A 16651-nucleotide genomic window follows, 5' to 3' on the forward strand; every position below is an offset into this window, starting at 1 on the left:
CTGTCATACTCACATGCAATAAAGTCACATTCATGTGCATATAACTGATGAAAATAGAGTCTTTATTTTACCATTATTATTAGTATTATCTTGTCTTACGCTAGCTGTTTTTATTTCATTTTATCTTTATTTTTCCTCTCCATTCCTTATTAGGAAATGAGAGGTTTTGTTTATAAGAGTTTTGTTTATAAGAATTTTGTTTATAAGAGTTCTTCTATTAATAGTGTTTTTTAAACTTCCTCTAAGTTATCTGTCCTTTTCCTCTGTATCTACCTGCGTTGCAACAATGAAATTGTTGCAACGATAAGATATTCCTTTATTGTGGACAATAAAGGAATATCTTATCTTTTGAGCCTCAGTTGCAGGACAATACAGGATTACTCAACTTTGCATCAAACATGTATCTAACAAGAATTAATCAATCAAAACACAACTTTAAGTAAACTAATGATGAAGTAATAGCATTGTAACAAGGCGAAGAGCTAATTGCTAGAGCGTTTGGACGTTTGCTGCTTGTAGCATAGAATCCTTCATGTTTATTTCTTGTAATTTGAATTCGGTCCTTTCTTCAATGCCTCGGTGACTTGTCAGAAACGGCCCAGGAACCAATCAGATCCACTTCTAGTTTCAGATAGATGGAGAAATCCCACCAGGAAGCTAAGACTGCTAACATCAATGCCACCACTCCACTTGTTTACTTCCCTTCTACTATTACGTGAATTAATCAAGTATTGCAATTATTATACCTACCATTGCACACACTTCAACTGAATACATGGCTGTGTTTCTGAATATAATGATAAATGAGACCTATCTTGCAAGTTCATTCCCCTTTAATAGCATGTTTTCCTTTGATCAATAGGAGCAAATTGCCTGCAGGGCGACCGTTCTCTTGAGTATTTGAAATCATCCAGTTGAGTTTATAAACATTTTCTTTTGGAAACAAGAACACATTATTTAGTAGCGCTGGAGTAGGGCATCAATTGTCCATCTACTACTTGATCAATCCCACCGACATGCCACAGGCGACTTCCTCACTATTAGATCTGGAGACAAATGGAGGCCTCCGCACACTCATCACTGTTCATTACTTGTTGGTGAGAGACTGTGCTGGGCCATAATCACGGCTCCTATTGTTATTACAATCACAGACTCCCAGCTAAAATCAAGACGTACAAATAAAGCGGCTGCTGATGGCACTGACACGATTAGGTGTGGGCGATATTGACAAACATTTATTGGATTTTTTTGGAGTTTCCTGACAATAATAGTCAGACAATGACGTCAATCCATTAGAAATGTGTAAAACTTGTTTAAGGTTTAATGATCAAACATAATTATTTTGTAGCATTTTGTAGTATTTTTATAAGTCATATATGTTATAAAGTCAATATACAAAAATGCCTAACTCAGTTTTGATCCCAAGAAAAAGGCTTGAAACTGCATTCAATACCAAGTGCCATACCTAATTTCCCCACAATACAACAGCATGACAACATTAATCTCAAAGAGATTCAGCTAAGAATCTATTTTCCACCTGTGGTCCTTGGGCAGGTTTAACAGAAAAGAAAATGTCAAATATCAAAATCAAACACTCTCGTTTAAACATCAGCAGGTCTTCTGCAGTGGTGTGAAAGAGTGTTTGCCCCTTCCTGATTTATATTATCTTTTTTTAGTGCAAGTTTCAAACTTAAATGTTTCAGATCATCAAACAGATTTGAATATTATTCAAAGACAACCCAATAAAACACAAAATGCAGTTTTAAATGAAGGTTTTTGAAACTAAGGGAAAACAAAATCCAAACCTTCAAAATACAGTATAAATAAACAACCAATAGAAATTCTACTGAAATTAAAATATTCCATAATTCAATTTGTTCATCATCATTAGTAGTAGGGCTACTTCCTATAATACAATTGTACATTTAATAAATCATCAGTAGCCAATTCTCCTAAAATACAACAAGCATTTAAATAATGATCCAATGAATTAATACATACATACACAATCATATAAAAAGACTAACGATACCAAATCCATCATTAACATGAAGTACTAAAATACACACACTTAAGTTCCTTAACCTCTAAAGGTCTAAGATCAATTATAATCATCTTGTCTAAATATATTCACAGAGCGTCACTAAATTAATTAACAATCTTCACAATTTCATTAGGGAAGACACAGTTCATCTACATCTTCAACTACTTCATCACTCAGAGAGTTTTCATCACATCAGAAGAGCTTGATGTTGACAAGCCTCTGCTCAAAAGCCATTGTCTGAGGTCATGGGAGAAAGTGAGGAAGTTTGAGCACATTTTTAGCTTGTCCCATCACAGTGTGTCATCACGGTGTGTCATCACGGTGTGTCATCACGGTGTGTCATCACAGTGTGTCATCACGGTGGAACGGTCTAATCAGAATTTACAGATGAACGTGATGTTCTGGTCATCTGCTCGGATCGTAGCTGAAAAAAGCCTCGCTGCATTGTGAAGATTCTTATAAAGCAGAAGCATTTCAGAATACAGAATCATATTTTCAAAGTTGTGTCTTTTCAATATATTGCAAAGATGAATAATGTCTCAGTCTCTTTTCTGTCACTAGAAAAAGTAATGGCCTGAAGAAAAGCCTTAGCGTATTTAACAATTTCCGAATATATCTAAAGTTTAGAATGATAGATTTGCTAACTTTGTTTAGATATTTAATAACTTTATCAAAGGTCAGCATTGAGTCCAAATACAAAACTAAATATTTGACTTCTTCTTCAACATTAATAGCTTGTCCTTGAACACTAAGTTGCCACAGATTTGCTTCCTGTTAAAATACATTGTTACAGTTTTAGAAGTAAAAGTGAGGCATGAATCTTACAGCCATTTGGCAATATTATCAAGTGTCAAAGCTAGCTTATCAGCCTCCTCTGTCACAGGTATATATTGACCGTATCATCAGCATTCATCTGTATTTCCACGTTTGCACAAGCAGCTGGTAAGTCACTGATATATAGGCAGAACAACAGTGGCCCAAAATTGAGCCCTGTGGGATTCCTCATTACTGGATTTGCATAACGATAATCTATTGCTAAATTGGACACACTGTGATCAATCAGCAGGATAGGACTGCATCCATTTGAACATTTTCAGACGGATTAAATTGTGTAAGCTTTCATCCGATCCGTCTCTCATCCTGAATGATTTGCCCTTTTTGCATTATCATTATAGTGATGTATATTTTTATCTCGTATTCAGTCCTCCCATTGTTAATGTGGCCACAGAATGCGCACCTCACCCCAAGTCGAGGTTCAGGTCCCTCCATAACCAAGTCCTCTGATTGTATTTATGAAATTCAATTAGGCTGACACAGACAGATGGACTCGCTGTCATTGGAGACGTGTGTCATTTGTTACCATCAGCCGACATGTCAACCCCGAGGTAGTGACAGGGCCGACCTAACAAAAGAAAGAGAAGGAAAAGAGAGGGAGAGATAAAGGAGGAGAGAGTGCAGTGGCCAAGATTAACAAGGGGCGTCTCCACAATGGCACAGGGAATCAGAGTAGTGCACACAGACCACCAAACGCCAGAGCAAATCCTTTACTCAATTAGCAAAATAGAAACACTGGCACAATCCAATTTGGCTCATTGAATCAAACCCAATGATTTACATTTGGTGATTACAACTCGCTACTCAATTTACGAACATGTTGATGATGTATTTGTGTATCTCGACAGCCAAAGCAAGTTCTATCATTGTTCTGGTTGAATGCATCAGTGACCTTTGCCAAAAAGTTTGTAAAGTGCTAATAAATTAATCATTAGCCTTATATTTGTTCATTAAATTTAGAAAGCTAAATTGGACTGTAAGTGTACTATTGCTTTGCCTGGAATATTGACAGTATTGCATTAAACTTGCACCATGAGGTTGACATATTGCCTCAAAAAAAAAAAAAAAATCCTTATTTGAATGACCCCCGCTCATTTTGTACATATTTAAATCTTGTTTATGTGTGGCCATACTGTAAATACTATGGTTGTTATATTTTTTTCCTTATGAGTTATTTAAAAAAAAAAGATTGTCTGCCTCTGTAGCCAAGCAATTTCCTTTGCAAATCAATAAATAATGGCGGTGCTATTTAAATGCATAGTGTTCATAACAAATATAATTACATAAGATGATCTACAATTGCAGTGTCCAGCCACATTGTCCAAAATCAATCATGGACAATGCGGCACAGTGGCTGAGACTCAAGACGGGTCGAGTCTAAGTCGCCGTCTCTTCATCTTTTTAACATGCTGCAATTGAATGTCGGAATACTATTCCAATAAATGTGAAATCTATTCAAATGACCACATGAGGAAACAGATACTGTACTGACCCTTTAATCCAGATCAAAACTCTTTGCACTGCCCTCTGTTGGTGAATTATGGATGAGTTTGGAAATTAAAGCTCTTTGGGAATCCATTTGGGAAGTGCTACAGTGGAGTGCACCTTAATCTGAATGTGAGCAGTCTGTGGTTGCCTTTGTGGAAATAACTTGAGATAAAAGGATAAAAGCAAGCGCTTCAATCCCAAGTACAGACAAACAAAACATGTTTTATGGTACAGATGACAGAAGGAGCACATAGTACAGAGGAGGAGCACATAGTACAGAGGAGGAGCACATAGTACAGAGGAGGAACACAGAGTACAGAGGAGGAGCACATAGTACAGAGGAGGAGCACATAGTACAGAGGAGGAGCACATAGTACAGAGGAGGAACACAGAGTACAGAGGAGGAGCACATAGTACAGAGGAGGAACACAGAGTACAGAGGAGGAGCACATAGTACAGAGGAGGAGCACATAGTACAGAGGAGGAGCACATAGTACAGAGGAGGAGCACATAGTACAGAGGAGGAGCACATAGTACAGAGGAGGAACACAGAGTACAGAGAAGGAGCACATAGTACAGTCTGTAGTCTACAGTCTGTAGTGTCTACAGTCTGTAGTGTACAGACAGTTCTGTGAGCCGGCCATGGTCCCTGCCACACTGAAACACAAACTAAACCAGAACCACAGCACTACAGTACTATATTAACATTTACATCAGGTCTGGAACTTGTGCTTTCTCCCCAGATTTAACGATGGGCGTAATTGGTAGGCGGATTGACCAATCAGAGAAAAACATGGTGTCACATCATGATGGAAAATGAAGAATATATATAACAGAGAGAGCGAATGGTCTGAAGAGTCTTTTGTAGAAAACAAGGGAAGCACTGAGCTCTGTTCTGAGGTAAAATAGCTATATTTTGTTCAGAATGATACAAGCATATTCAAAAGAAGTGCTACTGAGTTCTGTGATTGCAACCTCTCTAAATTGGACGGTTGTCTGATGCTCTGTATGGTCTGGTCCCAGACTTTACTGCATTCGAACTGAAAGTTGGAGGGATAACTGCTATTGCTGCGGCCTCTAACTCTGCCACTACAGGGAGTTCTTACTCACAACACAGTAAAATTGGGACTCAGCTGGAACAAGGACTAAACCAGAACTGCAGAACAAGTGGGACGGCACCATAAATATAGTACATCACTGTCATATTATTTTGGTTGAAACTACAGATAAAACTTCATTACTGTTAAAATAAGTAGAACTTTAAGTTGCCATTGAACTATTGCCTCAATACATAGCTTTGCTTTTTCTGTAAAACAGGAGTATTCATCCAAACATATATCTGTGTTATTCACAGAAAACGTCTAACTTTATAGAAAATGTGATTTCTTTTAAGTGAATTTAAAACATTTAACATTTTAAACTGTGTCCTGTGAACACCCCTTACAGGCTGTAATCACATGCACTGCCCCTGAGCGTGTGCCCTGTGGTACTCTAATACTACTACTATTACTGCAGCCTATGTATCTCACCAGTCCCCCTGCGCTTAAGGCTTTGCAGGAGAAGAATAAATCCTGTAGCCATCTGACTCCCACTGCTTTATGAAATACTGAGCTCCGGACTCAAAGCAACAGCCACAGACAGACCAAATGTGAAACAATAAATACAGTGGTGAACGAATCAGAAGTAGATCTACTCCACTGAAGTAAAGGTACAGATGCTGTAATAGTCAACACTGGGTTTTATCTTTGAACATCTGAAATATGAATACATTAACACATGAACTCAAGTGTTGATGAATGTAGTGTATATTATAGTTAGCAGATATTTATTCATTTAAAGGTGACAAACAGGCGATGCCACCAGCCTAAGTTACAGGTCTGATCTGTGGAGAGGCAACCCAGCTCACAAGAATCAAGGCATTATGTTGAAATAAAATCAATCATCATTAAAAAACCCTGTAAATGTAAAAATGCAAGATAGATGTTTATGTTCATGACAAAAAGCATGGTGATAAGCAGGTGTTGGATCTTCCCCTAGAGTGGTTTCACTAAAGGTCCGTATGGTCCTCCTTATGCTACTGTCTCCTCGTTGTCATAGAGATCGCGAGGGGACAGACCCTCCTTGTTTGTTTGTTCAGCAGACACATTGGTCCAAACTAAATAGAGTAACCTTGACCCACACAGTTCATCTTTCAGACAGTGTATTATATTTAATGTTTTGTAACTACAGCAGGTCTGAGATTGTACATGTCGTTATAAAAAATAAACGTCTATTTAACTTCAATAGCAGGTGAACTAAGACAACATTTGTAACCGTTTCTGTCTTTTTCTTTAATTATGAAAATACTGTCAAGCGGACGAGGCACATTTGTCAGACGACTCAAACTGGGGAATGACAACAACCTTTTCGCATTCAAAAGACATAATATTTTGATGTGTGTTGCTTAATTGCCATGGCGATGGAGGACCACGAATGGAAGTTAGCGTATCCTGTGAAAGGGGTCATTCTTGTCCAGAGCAAACAGCCAAGTCCAGAATTAATTGTCTTTCTTTGGAGGTAATATATTATCATTAAAATATTCTCTGTTTCATTCAAGTACTGCATCTGCTTAGTTATAAAGGTTTCCACAAGAGACATCAACATTGAATATTTAAAACAGGATTGTGATGCAAATGCACGAATGCAGATATGGACAATGCGAGGCCACATTTTGTGCCATTGCAGAATTAGTATTATGCAAATACGGCTCACGTAGCATTTCAAATTAGAAAAGGGGCATGTTTTAAAATGGTCAACTCATGCATTTTAAGTAGTTTAATGGAACTTTGCGGACACAAAAAAATAGAACCCCGATTTTTGACAGTTATTTTCTTTATTCACCTCTCCTTATTCCGTAATATACTGTATGTTGATTAAGCTTAATGGAAATGAGGAATGGTAAGAAACTTTTAACAATAGTTCACATGCAAATGAAGTATGGTTGGTAGTTTAGAATGAAATTTAAGGAAACTCCAGTGAACACGGTCGTCCTTGTAGTGAGGTTTGCTACAGTCTGGCACTTAACAAAACTGTGTGGACGGCATATTTGATCTTGGAATGAATAGCATGGTGGTTTTTTCTATTATTTTTTTTTATTTACATTGGGTCATGGAACTGGCTGATTTATTCAAAATGCAGAGTGTTAGCATACATTAGTCTAACAAGGACACTGGCTGTTTATCATAGGGCACTGCAGATGCTGTGGTTGTGGTTGTTACTCTGCATTTGAACAGGCAGGCTTTGATCATACAACAATGACATGTTTGATTCTGTCACACTGAGCCACAATAAGGAGCTTTTTCAGCGGCTGATTGTCTGTTCTGTCCAAAAGAGTGCGACGGGAGCTTCAGGAGCCTTGATACGTCAATTTTAAGATTAAAGTTGCTGCATTGTGTTTTGAGTGTTACAATGTCGGGATATAATATATATTCTCTGTGCACATCACATTTAGAGGGAGTCAGTTCATTGGAGTTGGCTGGGTGCTGGACAATTATGATAATACAATGGTAAAATAAAACTTTTAATTTTCTGATGGAGGATCTGCTGTTTTTGAGTCGTTACAGAACACAAACTGTAATGTACGGCCCATAGTTTTTATAATTTGCCGACTAGAATACAATAACTGGTCAGATCTGTAGAAACGTATTCCCACTCACAGTAAGATGTTTTTAAGATACATTTTTATTAATCTTCCTTTATTCCTTAATTTAATAAATGCAATATTTATACATATTTAAAATGCGGAACATTCCAGGCAAAACAACAGCATCTCCAAGGACACATGCCGGTGACAAAAAACTCACCAGAAAAGCTACATAATGCCAACATTAATACTGTAATAACCTACCAGTTATTTTTGCATTGTAATTATATCACAGTCGTTTTTAATTTCATTCCATTCATCATGCCGAGTTTTTAAGAAAACTGTGGCATAAATGAGTGGGAAAAATGCAGAGGACGTTTTCCTCATCCTGTTGGTGACTCAGAATAGTTAATAACATAACTTCTCATTTCATATGGATGCACAACACTTCCCTCTTCTCCAAAACTGTTTATGAAAGTAAGATTGAATACGTTTCAAATGAAATGCGGTGCACTACATTATTGAGCAGAGTGTTGTCGTCCATAATCTCATCAAAACTCTGGTGACTGCTTCATAGAAAAATACTTTGCATTTCAGTCGCACTATGGATTCGGAATACTAATATGCCTCATTACCCTCTGCTCTTATTACCTTATTACCTACAGCACTGTATTTTTTACTGTCCCCAAGTGGCCTCGGTTACGGCAGCTTCCCACCTGATAGAGCAATAAAGGACAAAATTAATTGAGCATTTTGCAAGTATGAAAGTGTATAATTTAGTGCCCGCTGACAGTCGGGAGACATCTCTGACCGCAGTAACACATATCTAAGTGTTATATGCTGTCCACTATATACCTCGATGTTTGAAAGCAGTGTTGCAGACTTAAGTGTGTGTGATTCTGCTGACACGGTGGGTTTGACGGGGCCGCTTCACTTTTAGCTTGAGGAGGTCTAACACTGAGCGCTCTTCCTCAGCTGGCCTTTTGATGTCTGCCATGAAAGCCCCTTATTAGGATCAGTAGGGAGCACAATAAATAATCCGACAGGAGCGAAAGATACAGGACAGTGAGGAAAAGTATTGCAAAGAAAGAGATGGCCCAGGGGTTTTTGATCATTCTTTCTTGTACGAGTACAACTTTTTCAAATCCTTAAAATGTTGGTGTATATGCATACTCAAATTCTCAAGACAATTTTGTTTGTAAGTGCATTTCATTCTTATATTCTTTCATCTTTCCCATTTATCATAACATCACAGTAGTATTAACAGTAGAGGCGGCAATAGAAGTAGTAACATGATCAGTGGCATTAGCACCAGTTGCAGGGTTGGTAATAGTAGTGCCACTTACCATTATAATAACTATACCTTAATCAGCATTAATAATACATGAACAAATATTGAATTAATAAAGAACACATTGTAATGAATGATTCAAGCTTAGTAACAATAATCGCGTTGTCAAATAGGTAGTTCATGGATGTTTATTTGTCTTTGATTTGTTATGTTTCTTATTTTAATAGGCATAATAAAAGTGTAGTTAACTGGGCAGCAGCAACAGCAGCAACAGCAGCAACAACACTATCTTTTGCTGTGGCTCCTTCCTGGACAACAGAGATCACACAGGCAGGACTAGTAGTAGTCGTAGTATATATACTGAAAGCATTAGCCTGGTATTAGTGTTGCCTAAAGTAGCCATTGACTTAACAGCAGATTAGTAGTACAAGTATAGCACCAGTAAAACGTAACAGAACGGTAATAAATACATTGTTATTGCTGTAATGATGATGATGATTATTATTAATATTAATGTAAGAACACAGACAGCAAACATAAGGTCCATAAATACAGTTTTCATTTAAGTGGTTTGAGTAATGACGCTTGGACCTATAGGAGTATCATCAACAATATCCTTTTGATGTCTACCATGAAAGCTCCTTAAGGATCAGAGAAAAGCACAATAAATGTCCGACCAACAAGGGACAAAACATTGAGTGCGTAGTTTGAGAAGACAACTAGAAAGATTTTTATAAGTGGAAAGTTGAAAGATACGGCGGAAAAGATGCCGATGAATGCCGCGGTGCATTCGGGGGCCTGTGCAGAGTGTGGGGAAATAACTGTATTTGAATAATAGCGGTGACACGAGCTGATGTTTGCTCTGGGCCTATGCGGCTATTCCAATAAAGACACAGCGGCTTCATTCCATCTTAAATGTATCTTAATCTTTCAGTAAATGACGGTCCTCGGCTCGGAGTAAGGGAAGTAAAAAATGCTAACTGTTCTCATTGTCGCTGTCGGGAGTCAGAATGTCAATAGGAATAAGTAATGCAATGCACAAAAATCTCCCATATGTCAAAGTACTTCATTTTGGAAAAGATTACAAGCTGTCAGCCAATGCTGCTGCGATATACAGTGAACTGCCTGCAGTAGCACTTAAAGTGAAGAGGATTTGTATGGCTGTTGTACGCCCTGTCAGAGGAGATTTCCATAAGCACCCGTGTGTACTATAGGAAGAGGCCTTATTTGCTGGTGACATTTTCCCAGTCAACAACAGCTTGTCACAAGCTATTTTAACTGCATTGTCAATATGATGTGCTTCCAAGCGTCACACCAGACCTGACCTTTTCTTTAAAATCAATGCTTCTCTAGAAGAGGTGGCAATTTGTGCTCCGTCAGAAAGAAACAGTTGTATGTAGGCCTATATGAAAAAGCACAGTATCTTTTATAATATGTATAACTGAAAAACCTTGATGTTGTTAAAAAAAAAAGTACTGTATCATGTTGATTTCAAAAGATGAAACATTTCAAGTGATATTTAAATTTGTTGGGTAGAATTTATGCTGTAATTAAGGTCAATGATTAAAAAACAAAACAAACAAACAAACAAACACGTAGACCAGACCTATCAGGGCCGTTATGTCGCCAGGTATGGCCCTGTGCCCAGTCCTGGAGCCAGAATGTCGAGAGTTCCTCCTTTGGGTTTTCCCAGAGAGTTTCATAGGGGTCGGGTGTACAGACTGTGTTGTGGTTTAAGGCAGGAGCTCAGAGTAGAGCCGCTCCTCCATCACCAGTCAGCCAGTCTTGGACTCCTTCCTGGGGATGTGTTTTGGGCTTGTCCCACAGGGGACGAGAGCGATTCATAGGCGTTTCTCTTTTGCAGGAATTTATTGCAATGAGTTGATCATAATTGTGCAAAAATGTCCGACGTTGGAACAACAAGGTTTACAAAGTTATTTTACAAAAGATTTTACAAAAATGACAAAATAATCCTGTTCTATGTTTGTAACATTAGCACCACATTGTTTGCATTAGCACAAGATGGTGGAGCGCAAGTTCACAAGCACAGAAAAATATGTTCTCAAAATAAATAAAAAGTTGCTTTAGCTTCATTAAATCATGCTTGATTAACTGCAAACCGTCTAAACAATGGAACATTTGGAGAAAGAATGACGAGAGTGACTTATAACGTAGTTGTTTCTCTTTGCAGGAGTTTAATGCATTCATTCATCCATTTTCTACCGCTTGTTCCCTTTCAGGGGTGACTGGAGTCTATCCCAGTGACTTTGGGCTTTAGGCGGGGTACACCCTGGACAGGGGCCTGCTGCAGGGTGAACAAGATTAATGAAATAAGGAGAAACAGCACAGAAAACCCCTAGTGGTGGGTGAAAGGCATTACAATGACACAATTTACCTCACACAAAATGACATTACTATTAGTGTAACATGACAAATAACGTCTTTAGCAAACTTTTAAATATGTTGATATTTGTTTGGCTACTGTAAATTTGCTGCAAACCTTTTACCTGTTTTTCATAATTGTCTTGTCATAACTGTCATAACTCACTTGATGAATCACATCACTGTATAAAGGCACATAGAATGGTTTTAGGGGTGAAGGAATTAATAAGCATTTAATATGTAATGCATCAATATACCTATCATTGTTATTGCAGACTGGACACACACACACACACACACACACACACTGCACATTCTTTGCTCTGTCTGGTTGTGTCTGTCTCTGCTCCCCCAACTTCTCTGTTTGGGTCAAGGGTCGCATCTCACGACCATATTAGGATGTCCTGGAAGGTACAGCCTGGTACAGCCTGGTACCAAGAGGTGCCAGAAAAGATCCACCTTCTTATGAATATTCATATTCTTTGTCCTGTGTGTGAGAAGCCCCCAGATGAGGAGCACAGATGTCTGATGGGAACTTGAGGGGCATGACATGCGTTTTAATCTGTCAATTTTGTAATCGTAGAGAATAAATACTAACGACCAGAATCTTGTCTTGTTATTCTCAGTAATTAGAATCAACAGGGGCATATATAACCCATCACAGAGGCACCCCCCCAAAAACATATCTAATTTTGGGTGGTCAAATATTTCTGGGCATGTAATACATCCACTTTTGCCAATTAAAAAACAAAACCATGACCTAAAATGCCCTTCCACCCCCTCCATTCGTATTCTTAATTTCAACATATTTGTCTCAAGCTCCGCAAATTAAGTCTTAGTTGATCCCATTGCATTCACAATCCTCATAACCTGCGCACCCAATTATGTTGCCTTCAGTGTTGCATTTATGGTCCTAATTTCAAGCTGTAACGTCAGATTAGCCGTATTGAGCAATGCATCGGCCTCGTCCTGCTCTTCTCATCACGACCTGGGAATGCTTAAGGTCGGCGATTACTCCGAGAAGGCCTGGATTTACGCAATGAAACGATTCCACTGACACCAGCACAAACACGAGCTCACCAGGTCAAAAATGGGCTGATGGGAACGCGAAAGGATCTGCCGCGCACAGTCAAAAAATGCACACCGAGCACTAAAGTTATGGAGTTGACTGTCTCTTGTATTTTGAATGATAAGCTGCAAGAATAGTTAACGTCAGGTGAAATCTTGAAAGGAGTTTGGCGGCAGTACATCACTGCTGCTGTGGCAACTCACTGAATAATGTCATTCAAGTACAGCTATAGAATCCCGGACCCTGATGTATTTCACTAAATGTAATGAAACCTTTGGCAGTTTGAATAAATATTAGATTGTCATTGTCAGCAGAAGATGATACACTTCAGAAATATGTTTATATATTTGTGTATGTCCGCAAGTAAGTCTGTAAGTAAAATGTTTGTAAAAAAGTATAATGCCTGTTAACTGGTCGTGTCTATGGAGATAGATATATTTAATGCCACACTGTGGAACATTCTAGGCAAAGCAACAACAACAACAAAACATTTCAATAGAGACAAGCTGGCAGACCCTCCATCAGAAAAGAGCACCAGAGTTCATAGACAAGGGAACCAACTACGTGTCAGGTTTGTGGCAAGGCAAGCCCACTTACAGTAAGAAATGTCAACAACCAAAAACAAGCAAACAATCTTTTTTTGCTAAATGTAACATTCTGGGGCTTTAAATTGATATGTTATTTTAGCACTTTTCGCTTATTTATTTAGTTTTTATTTGGTCGGGACAGAAATAAAGTAAAACAATAGAACAAAGTTGGCTTTTCTCAAAAGTGAATGTTTAATTCTGTTGTACAATCAGAATTAATCTCTCCCTCTGTGGATTTGTCGGTCACTCTGGTGCAGAACAAACTGGTGCCCCCAAAAGGACTGACGGTCATCTATTTGATTACAGGTCCAGCAGATGGTCACATGACCTACTTCAATAGGAACATGAACATTTCTTACAAGCAGGAAGGAAAATGGCACAGGTACAGTAACAAAGGAGGCAAAGGCCATAGGAAAAAGGTCAGTTGGAAACATGTCGGTGTAATCCCTCATTCGTCCAGGCGTGTTCCATAGTAGAAAAAGCTTCAGTTGTAGTCATCTGGACTCAGTTTGAAAAATAGACGTTTCGACTCTCATCCAAGAGTCATTGTCAATAAAAGAATTTAGGTCGAGAACTCCGATATTAATACTATTCTGTGGTAAGACCCGCCCATTGGGAGGAGCCTTCCTGAAGTAGAAAGAGTTGTTTGTTTCAACAGAAACTCCCCCCTTGTATCTACCGAGCTAGCCTATTCAGAATCTTAATGGGCTATTAGAAACCTCTTTGTCTTTGTGAGACCCTGGCTCAACCACCCTGAGTACCTGATTAGATTGAACCCCTGGAAAGGTAGAGGACATTCAGATGCTAATCAGGTACTCAGGGTGGTTGAGCCAGGGTCTCACAAAGACAAAGAGGTTTCTAATAGCCCATTAAGATTATGAATAGGCTCGGTAGATACAAGGGGGGAGTTTCTGTTGAAACAAACAACTCTTTCTACTTCAGGAAGGCTCCTCCCAATGGGCGGGTCTTACCACAGAACAGTATTAATATCGGAGTTCTCGATCTAAATTCTTTTATTGACAATGACTCTTGGATGAGAGTCGAAACGTCTATTTTTCAAACTGAGTCCAGATGACTACAACTGAAGCTTTTTCTACTACGACAGTTGGAAACATTTGCATCAAGTCAGTTCACATCTATTCAAATTTCAAGCTAAAAGCACTTTCAAATTAGGTTTAATTATATTTATTTTAGTACTTAATTGTGATATCCGACCCAATTTCACTAAATCATATTATTTTCAATTGTAAGAAAGATTCAACACTAATAATAGCTGTGATATTGTAATAGATGTAACATTACATCCAAAAATTATCTCGTAACTCCCAGCTCAAACTTCACAACCCCTGGGACGTCCCGACTGCCACTTTGGGAACCACTATGTTAATGAACATAAATGATAAACATGCTGCAGACACTTTGGATTGTTGCCATGGTCTCATTTACATCTGTTCTCCTGCATTCACTCTCCTTCATACACCAGCACACATGGACACTGGAGGCAAGACGAGTGAAGTGTCTTGCCCAAGGCCACAACGAGTGTGCACTAGCGCCCCCCTGTGGCATCTGTCATTCCAGTGGTCTCCCACCCGGATACATCCCTGCTCAGCCATCTGGATCTGATATAATGAATTTCCACTAAACTGAAAGCCCCCCCAAACAATCAGTGCTGCTGTGCATGAATCACTGTTTTCTCAACTAAAATTCCACATCTTTACCCATTAGTAACTGCCGCTGTGCAGTTCAAACTCTTTTTGGTAAAACTGTTATTTCCACAGACTTGACTAAACCATGAACATTTCCTGTTTTTTGCTTTTGAGTGCTTCTGTTCCTCACTGAGAACTCTGTTGTGTTTGTATTACATGCAGCTCTGTGATTACTATATCTATAGTATCTGTTTTTATTAGGGATGAGCAGAGTTGGGAAGTAATGGCATGTGTATGCATATTCAGAATACTAATTCTGTAGTTACTTTTTCATTTGGGTATATTCAGAATACAGTTATTTTCCTAAAACCAAAGGGATGGTGTTATACTATCACAAGATAGTCTTCACACTTCCTGCTATTAGAGTGTGTGCAATTTTTCCTTCTCTAATATGTGATAACTGCATAACAAATCGGATGTTGTTTTATTCCTTTGTTTCATTTTACACCATATTATAATCCAATTCTATGTGTGAGTGTACAGGGAATGCAGACATTCTTTTATTCTTAAAAAATGAGTGAGCTCTTCCATTTACAGACTTATAACAAGCAAAACTGTTCATCAAAGGCCATATTTCTGAATCTTTCATCGTGTCCATTTTGTTTGACCTGTATGCAAATCACATAAATGCAGCTGTATTTTGGAACAAAGTAATTTGTTGTTGTATAAATCCCAATTCCAACCACAGCTGACAGTATGAATGTGGACAGTGGATTTAAGTGTAATTATGTTAATGATTGTAAAGCACTGGTTAAAGATTACCCACCATAACAGTGCTCTTATTTTACATGATTTCATCCCATAGAGTATGTGTAAGTGTGTTTTTATTTATTTGTTGATTTTAAGTATAGTCTTTGGTAAAATGTGTTTCTTTTTTGGGGGGGCTTATTTTTTTTGTCGAAATTAACTTTATACAGCAAAATGGAAACTGAAAGTAATTTCTACTGCCGCACAACAATTACTTTCCAGACAAAACGGACTCAGAAACAATTAAGAACCGAAAGGTAAGGAGTTCCACGGTGTGTGTTCCTGCAGTGTTCCTGTTGTTTACCTGTTGTTATTGTCCACTACTGTTTACTTGTTTTTTCTTTTTTAGGAGTCAGATACAATCACAATATATATTTATTGAGTTTTAGACCTCTATATTAGACTTATACTTGACTGATCTATATTTATATTAGACTGTAGCAGCTCTTTCCATATTTTACTCGTGTTTTCTTTTGCTCCTACAGGATAAGTGTCATTACTCATCACAAGTAATCAGTGCTATGTATGTTCAGAGTATTCTTCCCATCACTGTTGATAAGAGTCAATCACCTGTGCTAAGAAGAGCTTCTGTATTGAGTGAAGAAAAAAGTGTGTAATTAGCTGATGGCTGACTCAGGCCACTGGCAGCTTTGTGTGGCAGAGCTGGGATGGAAAACCCGATGAAGCTCGTCTCCCTGGGTGTCATAAAGGCTGCTTTATGGCTGGTGTGTGTAGCGTGCGCAGATTAAGTTCAAAGAAAGACAACCCTCTTTTCTCCATGCATCTCAAATCTGGTTTCTTTTCGCTCTCCTGTGGATCAATTCTCCTGAATCCCCGCAGTCAGCAGCGATAGGGCAACTCTTAGAAACATGTGGAGGACA

This window comes from Eucyclogobius newberryi, unplaced genomic scaffold (assembly GCF_026437365.1).
Source record: "Eucyclogobius newberryi isolate DKJ021-1_F unplaced genomic scaffold, fEucNew1.0.hap1 SCAF_7, whole genome shotgun sequence".
NCBI classification, from domain to species: domain Eukaryota; kingdom Metazoa; phylum Chordata; class Actinopteri; order Gobiiformes; family Gobiidae; genus Eucyclogobius; species Eucyclogobius newberryi.